At 37.9% G+C, this 14795-nt stretch overlaps 1 long non-coding RNA gene across 3 annotated transcripts; it reads left to right on the forward strand.

Moving 5' to 3' along the window:
- Positions 1 to 5258: 5258 nt before the first annotated feature.
- Positions 5259 to 13490, forward strand: LOC129144144 (uncharacterized). Of its 3 annotated transcripts, none has more exons than XR_010157083.1 (3): positions 5259 to 5441; positions 7312 to 7509; positions 13248 to 13490. It is a non-coding gene; the product is annotated as an uncharacterized LOC129144144 (long non-coding RNA). The 3 variants fall into 3 exon arrangements; XR_010157081.1 differs by having other exon boundaries at positions 7312 to 7376; positions 13222 to 13490; XR_010157082.1 differs by having other exon boundaries at positions 7312 to 7376.
- The last annotated feature ends 1305 nt before the right edge of the window (positions 13491 to 14795 follow it).

Consider the following 14795-nt stretch of genomic DNA (forward strand, 5'->3'; position numbering starts at 1 on the left):
TAAATATTGTGTACATGTTAGTAAAATGTTTTAAAGTGATGTTATAATATAGATTTCAAATATTTCTAGTTCTTATGTAAAAATAATGAAATTGAAACATATACAATATGCAAATACAGAGCACATCTTTGATAATTATCTATAATTTTTCTCTTAAAATAATAACATAAAGACAAAACATCATTCAGACCTGATTGAGGGTAATCAACATTTTCTTTCTATCCTACACTGCATCTGTTTATCCTACACTGCTCTCAAACAAGAGATTCAGAAATCCAAGAACTGTTCCCTGATTTTGGCTCAGAAACTTAAGCTGTCAGAATGAAAGAGGATTCAGGTTTTAGCAAAATCGGCATTGTACTTGAAGATTAGCCATTAGCTTCAAATACATGCCAGGAGCAGCAGCTGGCCTTTAAAAGCTTCACATGCTCATTTCGTTTCTGCTCATTGATTTATTCAAAGTGAGTGAAGAAGAATAAACAATAAAGAAAGAAGGATGAAAGTACTTTCATGCTGTTTTTCTCTATTGGAGTTTATTGTGTTTTTGTCATTCAAGGATCAGTCAGTTTAAATATAATAATTAATATTTTTGAGCCTTTTATCAGAAACTTCCTTAGACAACAGACTTCATATTCCATGTGCTGCACACATGTACATATGTGTAAGTATGCATGTGTATATATGTATATATGCAAGCATACCTGCATGCATACATACATATATATTATAAGGAGTCATAGTTAACCTCACAAGTAGAGATACTGTATTCAATGCATAATTTATAGTCCTTCTCAAATATATCCCAAGATTATATAGCTTAACAATATGCACAGACAGTGATAAGTATCATAGCTGGCTATCAACATGATTTTAATACATTATTTTTTAAAATAAGCACTGAGGAATTAAGTGCATTAACTAAGGTCATCTTTCCATACTCCAAATGTTTTATTCATCATCATATTCTGTTTATCACTCACTCAGATGGTCAGCAGTAATAGCTTATAGTGGCAAAGCTCCATTTATTTCATATAATATGACAATAAGTCAATATATTATAATAAAAAAAGTCTGGGAGTACCACCAGGATGTTAACGGGATTAAAATGCTCCTGTCATTTCAGGAGTTGTAGAGTTAGAAATGTTTAATATGGGAAAGAGCATTAGTATTCACATTGTTGCTGGACTGTGATGGGAAAGAGGTTTTGTTTTCAGAAATTTCTTACTCCCAAGGGTTTAAAACTTATTCATAAGAATGGGAGTTGGGAGAGAGATTTAGATTCACTTCTAGGTAAGCTCATTCTAACAATAACACAAGAGAAAAATGCAATAATGCCAAACATCAACAAGTAAATATTGTCCAAAATTGAATTAGAAGGGTTGCAATGTAGGCAATTTCCTCTCCATACAAGTGTTCAAGGATACGCAGAGGATTCAAGCAGCACCTAAGTAGCTGTACACTTTTACCATCCTTCAGATGATCATCCATTAAAAAGTTAGAATGTTTCTAAAGATGCCAGACTTTATACGAGTGGGAGTTAACAGAAATATTTTGGAACAGCCTAAACTCTTTTTCCCCATCTCCCCTTTATTTAGTGATATTTGACTTTATACTTCCAAATCATATGGTTTAATTTGCCATAGTTGTTACTCCAAATGGCAGTGTGTTGTCTTAAGAAGCAGGAAATATGCAAATTCAAGAAGATAACTGCAGTGCTTTTAACAAATCTCTGAGTTGAATAAATTTTAAAATCATTAAAAATGAAGTGAGAAAAGTTCTTCCTCTCACAGGATTTATCATTATGGAACATCTGGCATTTAGAATACAGATATTAAAATAAAAATTCATGAAATTTTACATTATTCACAATGTATAATTGATCTTTCTCGGCAGATTTTTCAAATTAGCCATTCTTGTTTTTCCTTAAAAACACATATTTTATATGACCCAAACATTTTATATTACATTAGAAATACATTGAAATGAGAGTGATATTATGCACTCTCAAAGAAAATTAAAAGCACCTTTATGGTATTAGAAAATCAAGTGAAGAAAAACTTAAATTGTATCATATTCCTAGTAGGCAAATATAATAAACCAAAATATCTTCACCAGTTTAATCATTTTCTAAAACATGTTTTCTTCTTTCTTAGGGAAGCAGCTGTGTGGTTGTCATATAACTGTGTCTTTTGAAAAACAAAATGCATAATTAGTGGTCATTAAGGAAGTAAGGTTATTCTGCACACATGCCAGTCCTTTCCATGCGTGCATACAGAGGAATCTAGACTAACAGCAAGAACAGAAACTTTATAGTTTGAGGGCCGTGAAAGACGGTACAATCATAACGTAGAGTGGATTTTCTTCAAAGTTCTTACTTATAGGTCACTTAGGTGGTGAGACAGATGGTAGAATGGTTAAAGTGGATAACAAGACACAAAGACAGGTGTCAGAGATGCTGAGAAAATTTTTTTTCTAAGATGATGTCAGTCTTAGCACTCTGCGACATTGGGACTCCTAGGGCAGGATCATGGGTGGGGCCACAACTAATTTTAAATCATTTAAAAACTGATCTTTTGACTCAAGTGAAACCATCAACTCTGTTCATTATCAACTTGATAGAACATGCTGAAGTATATTAAATTGTCTTTGGCAAACAAAATAATATTCCTGCATGCCTTCAGAAGTTTATTTAGGAAGGGACAGCCTAAATTGCATGTGTAGTGAGACTAATAATAATAATAACACAAAAGCTTTGGAGAAATCAATTTATATTAGCCAAGGAACTTTTAAACACAACATATACCAAGATATACGTTTTTTAATTCATACAGACAACCATCTTATGGTCTCTTGTAAAACCATTTCTGTTGGCATGACTCCCATCAGAAATGAAAGGAGAAGGGTAGAGGCTGGCATGTTTTGTTAACCTTGAATGGAGGAAATAGAGCTCCTCCTATGAGCTGGCTACAGAGAATTTAAAAGGGTAGAACTGGATAAAAAGATTTTGGAGCAATAATAGCACTAGCAATGATAAAAGCAGACACACAACAAAACACCTCTGTTAGGATTATTTAACAAATATTTATTTTACAAATATTTACAAAAAATTTCACATTCTGTTTTACTTAAAGTAGTGGATTAAATGGAGTTAAATAGAATAACCCTGTCTAAAACTTTGAGAACTAACTATTCTCTGGAATGATGTGGGAAGTTTGTAACTGCTCCAAATTCCACTAGAATGCCATTGAAACACTTCAGCACAGCGATAATTTATATACACAATTTTAGAGAATAGATGGTTCTTTTGTGTTGTAGAATCCAGACTCCTTGACATGTCCATGTGTCTCTCCTTTGAACAACAATAATAATAGCAAAATGTATTATAGTTTCATGACAGAAGCACTCAGGAATCATTTGAGTATTATATCACTAAAGGTGGTGTAAGTTGGCATTAGAGAGGTAAGAAAATCAGATGGGCCAAATAAATGGCTTTATAAGGACAGGAAAAAGCATGAATTGAGATGCTTTTTCTGCCCTAGATGTCCATTAAATTGATTTTAAAACAGGCAATGGCATTATCTTTTTATTCTTGAGTAATACCCATTTAAGGAAAACACAGGATAAAGGGTTAAAAAAATCATTTTTTCTTTATTTATTTAAGAAAAAATATGGCCTATCCCTAACAGTTTATAAAAGCTTCTGTGTGAAACACCTAATGGACTTAATAAGGATCAATCAAAGAAATGCAATGAATTCCCTTAAAAAACTACTGTGCAATATATCTCCTAAAATAAAATATATAAGAATAAATCCTTTAATATTCAAATTAAAAATAATGCAAATTTCATTGGACATATTGGAGTATGGCTAACTTGGAGGAATATCTTAGCATTATTATCTTGGAAAAGGTTACGAAGATAATATAGATTCATATGGTTTTAATTTTTGCATCTATGTCATGGTAAATAAATTTTTGCATCTATGTCATTAGTAAATAAATTAAGTCTCATAATAATATGAACATATTATAAAACTGCTAACCAGTTAGAAGCATCTCATAATATACACCCAGAACTTTTGAAAAGGAACCACTAATAAGTTCTCAAAATTGAAAATAATGTTAAATGTTTTTCTTTATTAATATATCCAGGAGATCCATGTTACAGAAAAATGACACATAAATTCACAGAAATAACAACCTCAAATATAAACATTAGTGTGGCCTAAGGGAAGCATCCAGTTGATCTGTATTGGTAGAGTTATACTGGTTGTTTTAGGGTAGTGTCTCTTCTGATTAATTAGTGTCTCTGCTCAAATAGTTGTTATGTATTTTAAATATCTCTGCTAAATTGTCTAATAGGTATCATGAAATGGTAGAAAGGTTTAATCTCTGTTATGTGGAATTTCAATGTACAGGCTCCTATCTTCTGCAAATGCAAGATATTAGATAGTGGAATTGTGAGGAGCATTTTACTATGATCGACTACAGGCCCTTTTCTTTTCAATATAGGTATAATTTGTACTTAAGGCAAGTATGTTCAATAAAGGCATTCCATGCTTGTCCAATACAAGCCATTGAGTTATCTTGGGGCATGAATAAAATGTTACATTTTGAAGTTTAGAAAAGAAAAGAAAACCAGTGATTGCTTTCAGTCAAAGAAAAGAGTCTTCACTTCTACACCAGAAAAAAAGCTCCAGAGTTGTGAACAGACCCCACCAAGATTTTCTTCAGTAGTAGAAAATGCATACCCCAAACCTCGGCAAACATTTGATTGAGATGCCATAATTCCACAGCACTGCCTATGGCAAAAACAATTTTAATTATAAAAATTAAATCATAGCATTCAAAATGAATCATAGCATTCATCCCACTTATCTTTGCAACAATATCAGTAATACTAATGATCAGAATGTTGCTCGAAATATGAATGTTAAAGATCCTTTTATTAAGGTCTCAGATGGAAATGAGGAAGATGGAAGATGCATTAGAAACTGGAGGGAAGACTTTGTTGTGAAGTGGTAGAGAATATGGCTAGATTATTTTCTACTATTGATAGGAAAATAAAACTTGTATGTAATGAATGTAGATATTTCATATGAAAAAAATTCCAAGGCAAAGTGTGGAAAACACTGCCTGGTTTCTTCTTGTTGCTTATAGTAAAATTCAAGAGAAAAGGTAAGTTAAGGAATGAATTGTTACACAACAACAATCCGGAACTTGAAGATTTGAACAATTCTCAGCCTATCCATATTGGAAGAAATGAGTAAGTGTGCCCTAGAGAGAACAGCAAGGGTGAGGCTGTACAACTCTTTGCTAAAAATATTACGTGTATGATTTATGGAGTCAATTAATCATCTCAGAAAGACTGTCAGCTTGATCTGAAGGGGACGGAGATGGGAAAGAAGTGAATTAAGGCTGTTGGACATCTGGGATTCTAAAGGCAGGTTGTGGGCTGACAGCAATTCCCTGAAAACATGTCTTATTGTTAAAACAAAAATGGAAGAAAGACCCTCAGGGTGTTTCAGAGGCCGTTGGGACTGCCACTGCCACCATGGGGACAGAACCCACTGGCTCAGAGAGTAGGAAGTGGGGTCACTGCCCACAGCCAAAAGACGGTTACTCCATTTTATTCTGGAAATAGACAACTTTCTGTCTGAATTAGCAGGTTTACAGATGGAGGGGAGATTTGTCTCTGGTGAATCATGCCCCAAATCTCTACCATAACTGAGTTACATGGTTTAAAACACATGATTTTGGACTTAGAGATGATGCTGGAGTGGGTTAAGACTTTTGAGGGTGTTAGGATGGGATAAATATATTTTGCAAGTGGAAACGAAATAAAATTTGAGGGGCCAGAGGGTAGACTCTTACAGATCAAATAATGGCCCCTCCAAAAATATATGTTGAAAAGTGCCAAGTCCCCAGTATCAGAATTTGACCTGGTCAATAGGGTCAGTGAAGATGTAATTAGTTAAATGAAGATGAGAACTTCTTATGCAATATGACTGATGTTCTTATAAGAAGACATGAGAAAACAGAGATACACTGGAAGAATGCCATAAGATGACTAAAGCAGAGATTAGAGTTACGTAGCTGCAAGCCACAGAACACCAAAGATAGCTGACAGAGTATCACCAGCTATAGAAGTGATGAAGAATTCCCCCACAGATTTGAGAGGCAGCATGACCCTGCTGAAGTCTTGCTTTCAGACTTTTAGCCTTCAGAATTGTGAGGCAACATATTTTTCTTTAAGCATCCTGGTTTGCAGCTGTTTGTTATGGCAATCCTTGGACACTAATATATCTGGCTAAGAAAATGTTTACCTAATTAAAACCAAAGTTAAGGTATTCCATTTCATACTTGTTAGACTCCTGGAAAAATTGTTTCTTGTGTTGATTTTTGTTTCATGACAATAAAAGCACATGATTAGTATGTGGGATACATTTTCCTTTTTCTGTGATGTTTGTACATTAATATAGTCTTTTAAAAGCCTTAATTCCTGTACTTACATTAAGAAAGATCACAAAAACAAAACATAGCCCTCTTTAAAATATTTTAGATTGTGGGCCGGGCGCGGTGGCTCACGCCTTTAATCCCAGCACTTTGGGAGGCCGAGGCGGGCGGATCACGAGGTCAGGAGATCGAGACCATCCTGGCTAACACGGTGAAACCCCGTCTCTACTAAAAATACAAAAAATTAGCCGGGCGTGGTAGCGGGCGCCTGTAGTCCCAGCTACTCGGGAGGCTGAGACAGGAGAATGGCGTGAACCCGGGAGGCGGAGCTTGCAGTGAGCCGAGATCGCGCCACTGCACTCCAGCCTGGGCGACAGAGCGAGACTCCGTCTCAAAAAAAAAAAAAAAAAAAAAAAAAAATATTTTAGATTGTGACATGATGAGTGAAGATACAAATTTTCCTACACAAATTTTTAAACTGATATAAAGAGAAGATATCACAAGGAAACCATGGAGTTATTGCATGTTATCTGAAATTGCCTATAAATTATTTCTGTTAACAAGATCAATAATAGAACAATGTAACCTAGACCTTCATTTATCTTTAAAATTTTCTTTAAAATTGCCTACTAACTCTTGGGTCTTTATTTAAATGTTTGTTGAATGAACAATTGAATTAAAATATGAATGCAGGTAAAACAAATAAAAAAGTAATATTATATTGATGAAATTGGGTTCAATATCTGTTTTCATAAAATATAGGAGAAGATTAAGATAAAGGAATTATATGTTTTTTGGGTAATAAAATATTGCTTGAGATGTAGAGAGGACTTAATTAATTATTGTTTTTTGTCCAGAATTGGTTCCTTCCAGTGGGTTCTTGGTCTTGCTGACTTCTGGAATGAAGCCGTGGACACTCGCAGTGAGTGTTATAGTTCTTAATGATGGTGTATCCAGAGTTTGTTCCTTCAGATGTTCAGATGTGTCCTGAGTTTCTCCTTTCCAGTGGGTTCATGGTCTTGCTAACTTCAGGAATGAAGCTGCAGACCCTCATGGTGAGTGTTACAGCTCATAAAGGTAGTGCAGACCCAAAGAGTGAGCAGCAGCAAGATTTATTGTGAAGAACCAAAGAACAAAGCTTCCACAGCGTGGAATGAGACATAAGCGGGTTGCCACTGCTGTCTTGGGTGGCAAGCTTTTATTCCCTTATTTGGCGCTGCCCACATCCTGCTGATTGGTCCATTTTACAGACAGCTGATTGGTCCATTTTTCAGAGCACTGATTGGTGCGTTTTTACAGAGTGCTGATTGATGCGTTTATAATCCTTTAGCTAGACACAGATCTCTGATTCGTGCATTTTTACAGAGTGCCAATTGGTGCATTTACAATCTTCTAGCTAAACAGAAAGGTCTCTAAGTCCCCACTCCACCCAGGAAGTCCAGCTGGCTTCACCTCTCAATCCCCTCTCTAAACAGGACACCCCAGTTGCTGTTGGGAATTGGGCGATGACTGCTCTAGCTACTTCCTGCTGGATAGGGGCAAAGAAGGGGCCCTGCAGTTGTAGTGTCCTCCAGAGGGGAACTCTTAAGGCCAGTGAAAGGGCCAGCAGGTCGGTCCAGGGGTCCTCGGTAGAAGTTGTTACTTGAGCTCATTTGGGGTTCTATTTGTAAGACCATCTGTAGCTTGATGGCCTTGATCCTAGAGGAAACAAATTTGACAAGGAGGGGAAAAATACAGGGCCTGAAGGCGAGTAATAGCAAGATGGCTGTCATAGGATCTAGAAAGGGGAGAAGTGATGTTGTCCAACTCCAGAAGTTGGTATAAGAGTTCGAAAGGCGTTGTCTGATTTCAGAAGCCTTTCCCTGTAAATGCCAGGTGGCATTTTATACTATCCCTGACTGGTTAGTGTAAAAGCAACACTCTTCCTCTAAGAAGGTGCAAAGTCCTCCTTTCTCAGCAGGGAGGAGGTCTAGGCCTCAGTGGTTTTGGAGAGTCACTGCTGTCAAAGAGTCTATTTGAGATTGTAGAGTAAGGATAGATTCCGTTATTTCTAGCAAACTGTCTGAGAAATCCTTTGAGAGTGTGTGGTAGTAGGATAATGAAGTAGATAAACCTGCGATTCCAGTTTCTGTAGCCGTGGCCATTCTTAACCATATAAGTAGCGGTATTAGTTGTATGGCTCTGCACTGACAGACTTGAGCTTTGAGGGGTACTGATAGGGTCTGATTTCCATAAGATTAGAAGTTAGGATAATACATGTTACACTGTTAACTTTTAGCAAACTTTACTTCTTTTGAAAACCTTGTAAGTTTGGGGATTTTAATTTTTCTTTGCTGTTAGTAAGACCTCGTTCAGTCCATATTGACTTAGAATTAGTATAGATGGATCCTTCCTGATTCTGTAAGTACTCTAAGATTTGGCTGAGTGCAAACAACTCACACGCTTGAGCAGACCAATTATTAGGCAATTTTCCTAACTCTGCTTCTACAAGCTTTCCCTTATCACTTACTAAATACCTATTGTGTCTTTTTCCCTTAATTGCCCTATCCTGTCCTGAAGGGAGTTCCTCCTAGATCTGGTTGGACCTTTGTATGGTAATTAGTTAAGATTTAGATCCCCTGTTAGGAAACCTGCGGTGTTAAGGATTTTTGACAGGAAGGCTATGGGTTGTCAGTGGCCTCAGTGCTTTCGGGCTACACCCTTGTTTACACTGACAACAAGGTGATATTGGAATGTTATAGGGTCACAGAGAAGACGTTCAATTATCTATTATGGTTTTAAATTTACCCTGGCTTTTAAAGGAATAGGGTACACTATTTTTTTCTTTTTTTCTTTACTACTTCCATCTCTCTTTATTTCTCTTCTTCTTTGTGTCTCTGTCTTTCTGACTCCCTCTTTGTCTGTGTCTTCCTCTCTTTGACCTTCCGTCTCTCTGTCTCTTCCTCTCTCTCCTTCTCTTTATCTCTGTTTCTTCCTCTCTTTCTCTTTCTCTGACTTTCTGTCTCTTTCTCTCTTTCCTTCTGTCTTTGACTTTGTCTCTCTTTCTTTTTCTTTCTGTCTTTCTGTCTCTTTCTCTTTCCTTTCTGCTGGTCTTTCCTTGCCTCTGCCAGCTGCTTGTGCTGCTGTTCTCCCCTCTCCTTCCCCTTTTGATGGCTTTGGCAGCGTAAGACTGCCAACTCCTTGGGTTTTTGCACTGCATGCAATAACTGCATGGTTTCCTTGTGATATTTAATGGAGGTTCCCCCAGATGTTAGGAATGCCCTTTCTTTCCATATTGCAGCATGGGCATGTAGGATTAGGTAAGCACACTTGCTATCTGTATACACATTTGTTCTTTATCCTTTTCCCAGTTCTAAGGCTCGGGTAAGTGCTAACTCGGTGCTGGTCCCAGGGGGAAGAGGCTTACGCTGGTCCCTGGGGGAAGAGGCTTACTTTCAAGTATGGTTACATCACTATCGCATAATCTGCCCTTTGTATCCCATTGTCCACAAATGATCTTCCATCGGTATATAGGTTAAGGTCAGCATTAGCTAAGGGGACTTCTAAGAGATCATCTTGGGTAGCATAAGTCTGGACTACAATTTGTTGGCAGTCATGCTTGGTTGGTTCCCCATCCTCTGGCAGAAAAGTGGCAGGGTTGAGGGCTATGCACATACGTATTTGAAGCACTGGTCCCTCAAGGAGTAGCACCTGGTATCTAAGTAAGTGGTTGTCTGATAGCCATAAACTTCCTTTGACAGTTAATATGCCATTTATATCATGAGTAGTCCACACAGTGAGATCCTTTCCTTGTATTATTTTGATAGCCTCTGACACTAAGAGGGCCACCACCACAACTACCCTTAAACAATGAGGCCAGCCATTTGCTACTATATCAATTTCTTTACTTAGGTATACCACTGGTTGTGGTGAGAGAAGAGAGACAGACCCTTTCATATTGTTTTATGTGGTTTTATTCTCAGAAAAGGAAAGAGAAGTGAAACTAAAGGCAGGTAGCCCTGTGCCTAGGAACCAGACCTGAAACCAAGGAACCAGACTCAAAACCAGGCCCGGGCCTGCCTGACCTAAGCCTGGTAGTTAAAAGACCCCTGACCTAGCAACTGATGTTATCTATAGATTCCAGACATTGTATGGAAAGACATCGTGAAACTTCCTGATCTGTTCTGTTTCACTCTGACCACCAGTGCCTGCAGCCCCTGTCACATACCCCCTGGCTTGCTCAATCAATCATGACCCTCTCATGTGAAACCCTTAGCATTGTGAGACAGAAACTGTGCACCTGAGAAGCCTGGATTTTAAGACGCTAGTCTGCCGATGCTTCCAGCTGATTAAAGCCACTCCCTTCACTATCTTGGTGTCTGAGGGGTTTTGTCTGTGGCTTGTCCTGCTACATTTCTTGGTTCCCTGACTGGGAAGAGAGGTGACTGACAGATGGCAGAGGCAGCCCCTTAGGCGGCTTATGCCTGCCCTGTGGAGCATCCCTGCAGGGGACTCCAGCCAGCCTGAGTGACACAATCCAAAGAGAGCTCCTGGGTAGGCAATTGCCCCAGTGAAGTGCCTCACCAGAGCAGCATGTAGCAGGCCCCCATGGAGGATTAACACAGTGGCTGAACACCAGGAAGGAACTGGCACTTGGAGTCTGGATATCTGAAACTTGGTAAGACTAGTCTTTGGAACTTGCCCACTCCGTTTGAGTGGAAGTGTGGCCTGATCACCCATGGCATGCCTTTATTGGCACTTTGGTTTTGGTTTTGGTTTTGACTTGGTTTGAATTACTTGACAGGACTGGTCTTTGGAAGTTGTCTACCCCATTTGAGGGGAAGCATGGCCTGATCACCCATGGCGTGCCTTTATCAGCACTTTTGTTTTGGTTTTGGTTTTGACTTGGTTTGAATTGCTTGACAGGACTGGTCTTGGGAACTTGTCTACTCTATTTGCGTGGAAGCATGGCCTAGTCACCCACAGTGTGCCTGTACCGGCACTTTGGTTTTTGTTTTTGACTTGACTTGGATTGCTAGATACTTTGGTTTTGGTTTTGGTTTTGACCTGGCTTGGATTTCTGGATAATCTGATTTTGGTTTTAATTTTGTTTTGGTGTAAACTGCAAAAGTGTGTGTGTGCCCTTTTTACCCGTTTTTTGTTTTGTGGTGTGCGTGTGGTGTGAGCGTGGTGTTTTGTCTCGAAGAAGCATGGGTCAGGCACAAATAAGCCCACCCTACTAGGAACTATGTTAAAAAATTCAAAAAGGGATTTAAGGGAGACTATGACACCAGGAAAACTTAGAACTTTATGTCAAATAGACTGGCCAGCACTAGAGGTAGGTTGGCCATCAGAAAGAAGCCTGGACAGGTCCCTTGTTTCAAAGGTATGGCACAAGGTAATCTGTAAAGCCAGGGCACCCAGACCGGTTCCCGTACACAGATACCTGGTTACAGCTGGTTTTAGATCCCTCCGCAGTGGTTGAGAGAACTGCAGCATAAGCAGCTGGCAGAGGCAGAGAGAGAGAGAGAGAGAGAGAGAGAGAGAAGATAAAGAGAGAGATATACAAGTAGTTAAAAAAAAGTGCACCCTATTCCTTTAAAAGCCAAGGTAAATTTAAAACCTATAATTGATAAGTCAAGGTATTCTCCGTAACCCTATAACACTCCAATACCACTTTGTTGTCAGTGTAAACAAGGGCGTATCCGAAAAGCACTGAGGCCTTCCTATCAAACATCCTTAACCCAGTAACCCACGGATGGCTGAAATGCATTCAATCTGTAGCAGCAACTGCTTTGCTAACAGAAAAAAGTAAAAAAAAAACAAAAAAAAAAAACATAACTTTTAGAGGAAACCTCATTGTGAGCACAACTCACCAGTTCAGAAGTATCCTAAGGAAAAAAGGGGGGGTGGAATTTATGTAAAAAGAGTATTATATGGTAAACTCTTGTCCTGAAATAAATTAACTGGTTGTTTAAAGAAAGAAATATTTGTAAAAAGTCAGAAAGTTGAGGCATGTCGAAGAATTGTCTGCAGAAGTCGTGAAAGAGAAAAATGTTATATAAAAAAAGAATTCATGCAAGAAATGTTGTATAATTTAAAAGTAACTAGGTCTCCTGAATGTAAAACTATTGGAAAAATAAGCTTATGTGCAAGGTGTATAAGGAAAGTAAAATATACCTTTGGTAAAAGGATTATAAGGAGGCATAAGAATGTAAGTTTGTACCTACATTAAAAGGTTTAAAATATGTATATTTTGTTTTAAAGGTTTAATCAAGTTTTAAAATGTTAATTGGAAAGAAAATTTTGTATGTAAACATTGGCTAAAGTTAAAGATGTATCATCTAATTTTTCTGTAAACTGGACATTAAAATAAAAGCATAGCAGGTTTTTCTTAAAGCACCAACCTGCTCTTTAGCAAAAATTATAAAAGGTTAAAAAGAGTCTACAAAACCTTACCTTATGGTCAAATATTAAAAATTGGATAAATATGTCTACAAGGTTTTATGAAAATTAGGTGTAACATTAATAACACACTAATATAAAGGTAAAATTAACTTATCTGCTATAAAATTCATACAAAAGGCATTGTTAAATGTAAAATGGTATTTGGCTTTCTTTGGCTTAAAAACTAATAAAAATAGGTGCTAAAGGAAATTTCTCAGTAAAAATGCACTTAGGACTATAAAGTCCACTGCCAAGGTCCCCACATTTAAAACAAAATGTCAATTTCTTAAAAATTATATACTTGATTTATCTTCCACTTTCCTTTCTCTCAAAAACTAAAGTCTTTTAGCACATGTATCACCCCTAGAATTTCTGGCAAACCAGCACCAGCCTGAAGATCACTTTCTCATCAAAGGGTGGAAAAAATAAAAACTCGAGCCAGCCTGGGAAGGACACTACCTTGTGCTGCTAACCACCAAGACTGTTGTTCGTACAGCAAAAAAAATAAAAAATAAAAGGATGGACTCATCACACCAGAGTCAAGAAAGCGCCCCCACCTCCAGAGTCGAGTCATGGGCCATAGTCCCAGGGGAAAACCCTACCAAACTAAAGCTAATAAAAATTTAACTCTTTTCATCTATTCTATTACTCTTTCTTCTTTCCTCGTTCTATTGCTGACCATCTAGTTATTAATATAACCAAGTCAATTTCACCTCAAACTATTGCATTTAATGCTTGCCTTGTTATACCCTGAGGAGACTTTCCAAGTCAAAGACAGCTTTCTACTTCAGAAAAGTACTTCTGTCCCTCCTGACTCTCCTCAGACTGGGCATTAGTAAACTAGGACCATTTAATCTGGGGAGATTTCAATAAAGACCCCAGTGCCAACCACAAGTATTGTCCCCAATGTAGAGCTTTTATGCCATAGTTGGTCCAACATTCTGTGGACCACTAAAGAGCTAGGATGGACTGTCCCAACCGGTTTTTGTAATTTCCTAAAACCATACATTCATTTTACTAGAGGATCATAGAAGTTAAAGACTTAAAACAAACTTCAGCAATTAAGACAGGATACCAAGATGCAAATGCCTGGTTAAAATGGATCAAATATTCCGTCTGCACTTTAAACAAAAGCAATTGTTATGCTTGTGCACATGGCAGGCCAGAGGCCCAGATTGTTCCCTTTCCACTAAGGTGGTCCTCCAGTTGACCAGGCATAGGCTGCATGGTAGCTTTTTTCCAGGATTCTACAGCCTGGAATAATAAGTCATGCCAAGCTCTCTCTGCTATATCCCAAAGTCTGGCACACTGCAGGTCAGCCCCCGAGGGCCATCCAGCTTCCATCTCCCAACACTAAGTTCATTTCGTGTCTCTCTTGACAGGGAGGAAACTTAGGATTCATCTGGGACCTGAAGAGATACGATGAGCTTAAGAATTTTCAAGAGCTTATCAATCAGTCAGCCCCTGTTCATCCCCAAGCGGACGTGTGGGGGTATTGTGGTGGACCTTTACTGGGCAATCTGCTGAATAACTGGAGTGGCACTTGTGCTTTACTCCATTTGGCTATCCCTTTTACCCTGGCATTTCATCAACCAGAGGAAAAAAAAAATAAGACATCATAAGCGAGAGAAGCCCCTTATGGGTCTTTTGACTCTCACATCTATTTAGATGCAATTGGAGTCCCACAAAGAATACCAGATCAATTTAAAGCTTGAAGTCAAATAGCTACAGGATTTAAGTCAATATTTTATTAGGTGACAGTTAATAAAAATGTAGATTAGATAAACTACATCTATTACAACCAACAGCAATAAGCTTTTCATGAGTTAAAAGAAAAACTTATGTCGACCCCAGCCCTGGGACTACCTGGCTTGACAAAACCCTTTACACCCTATGTGACAGAAAAAAAAAAATG

Source organism: Pan troglodytes, chromosome 4 (genome assembly GCF_028858775.2).
Source record: "Pan troglodytes isolate AG18354 chromosome 4, NHGRI_mPanTro3-v2.0_pri, whole genome shotgun sequence".
Classification (NCBI taxonomy): Eukaryota; Metazoa; Chordata; class Mammalia; order Primates; family Hominidae; genus Pan; species Pan troglodytes.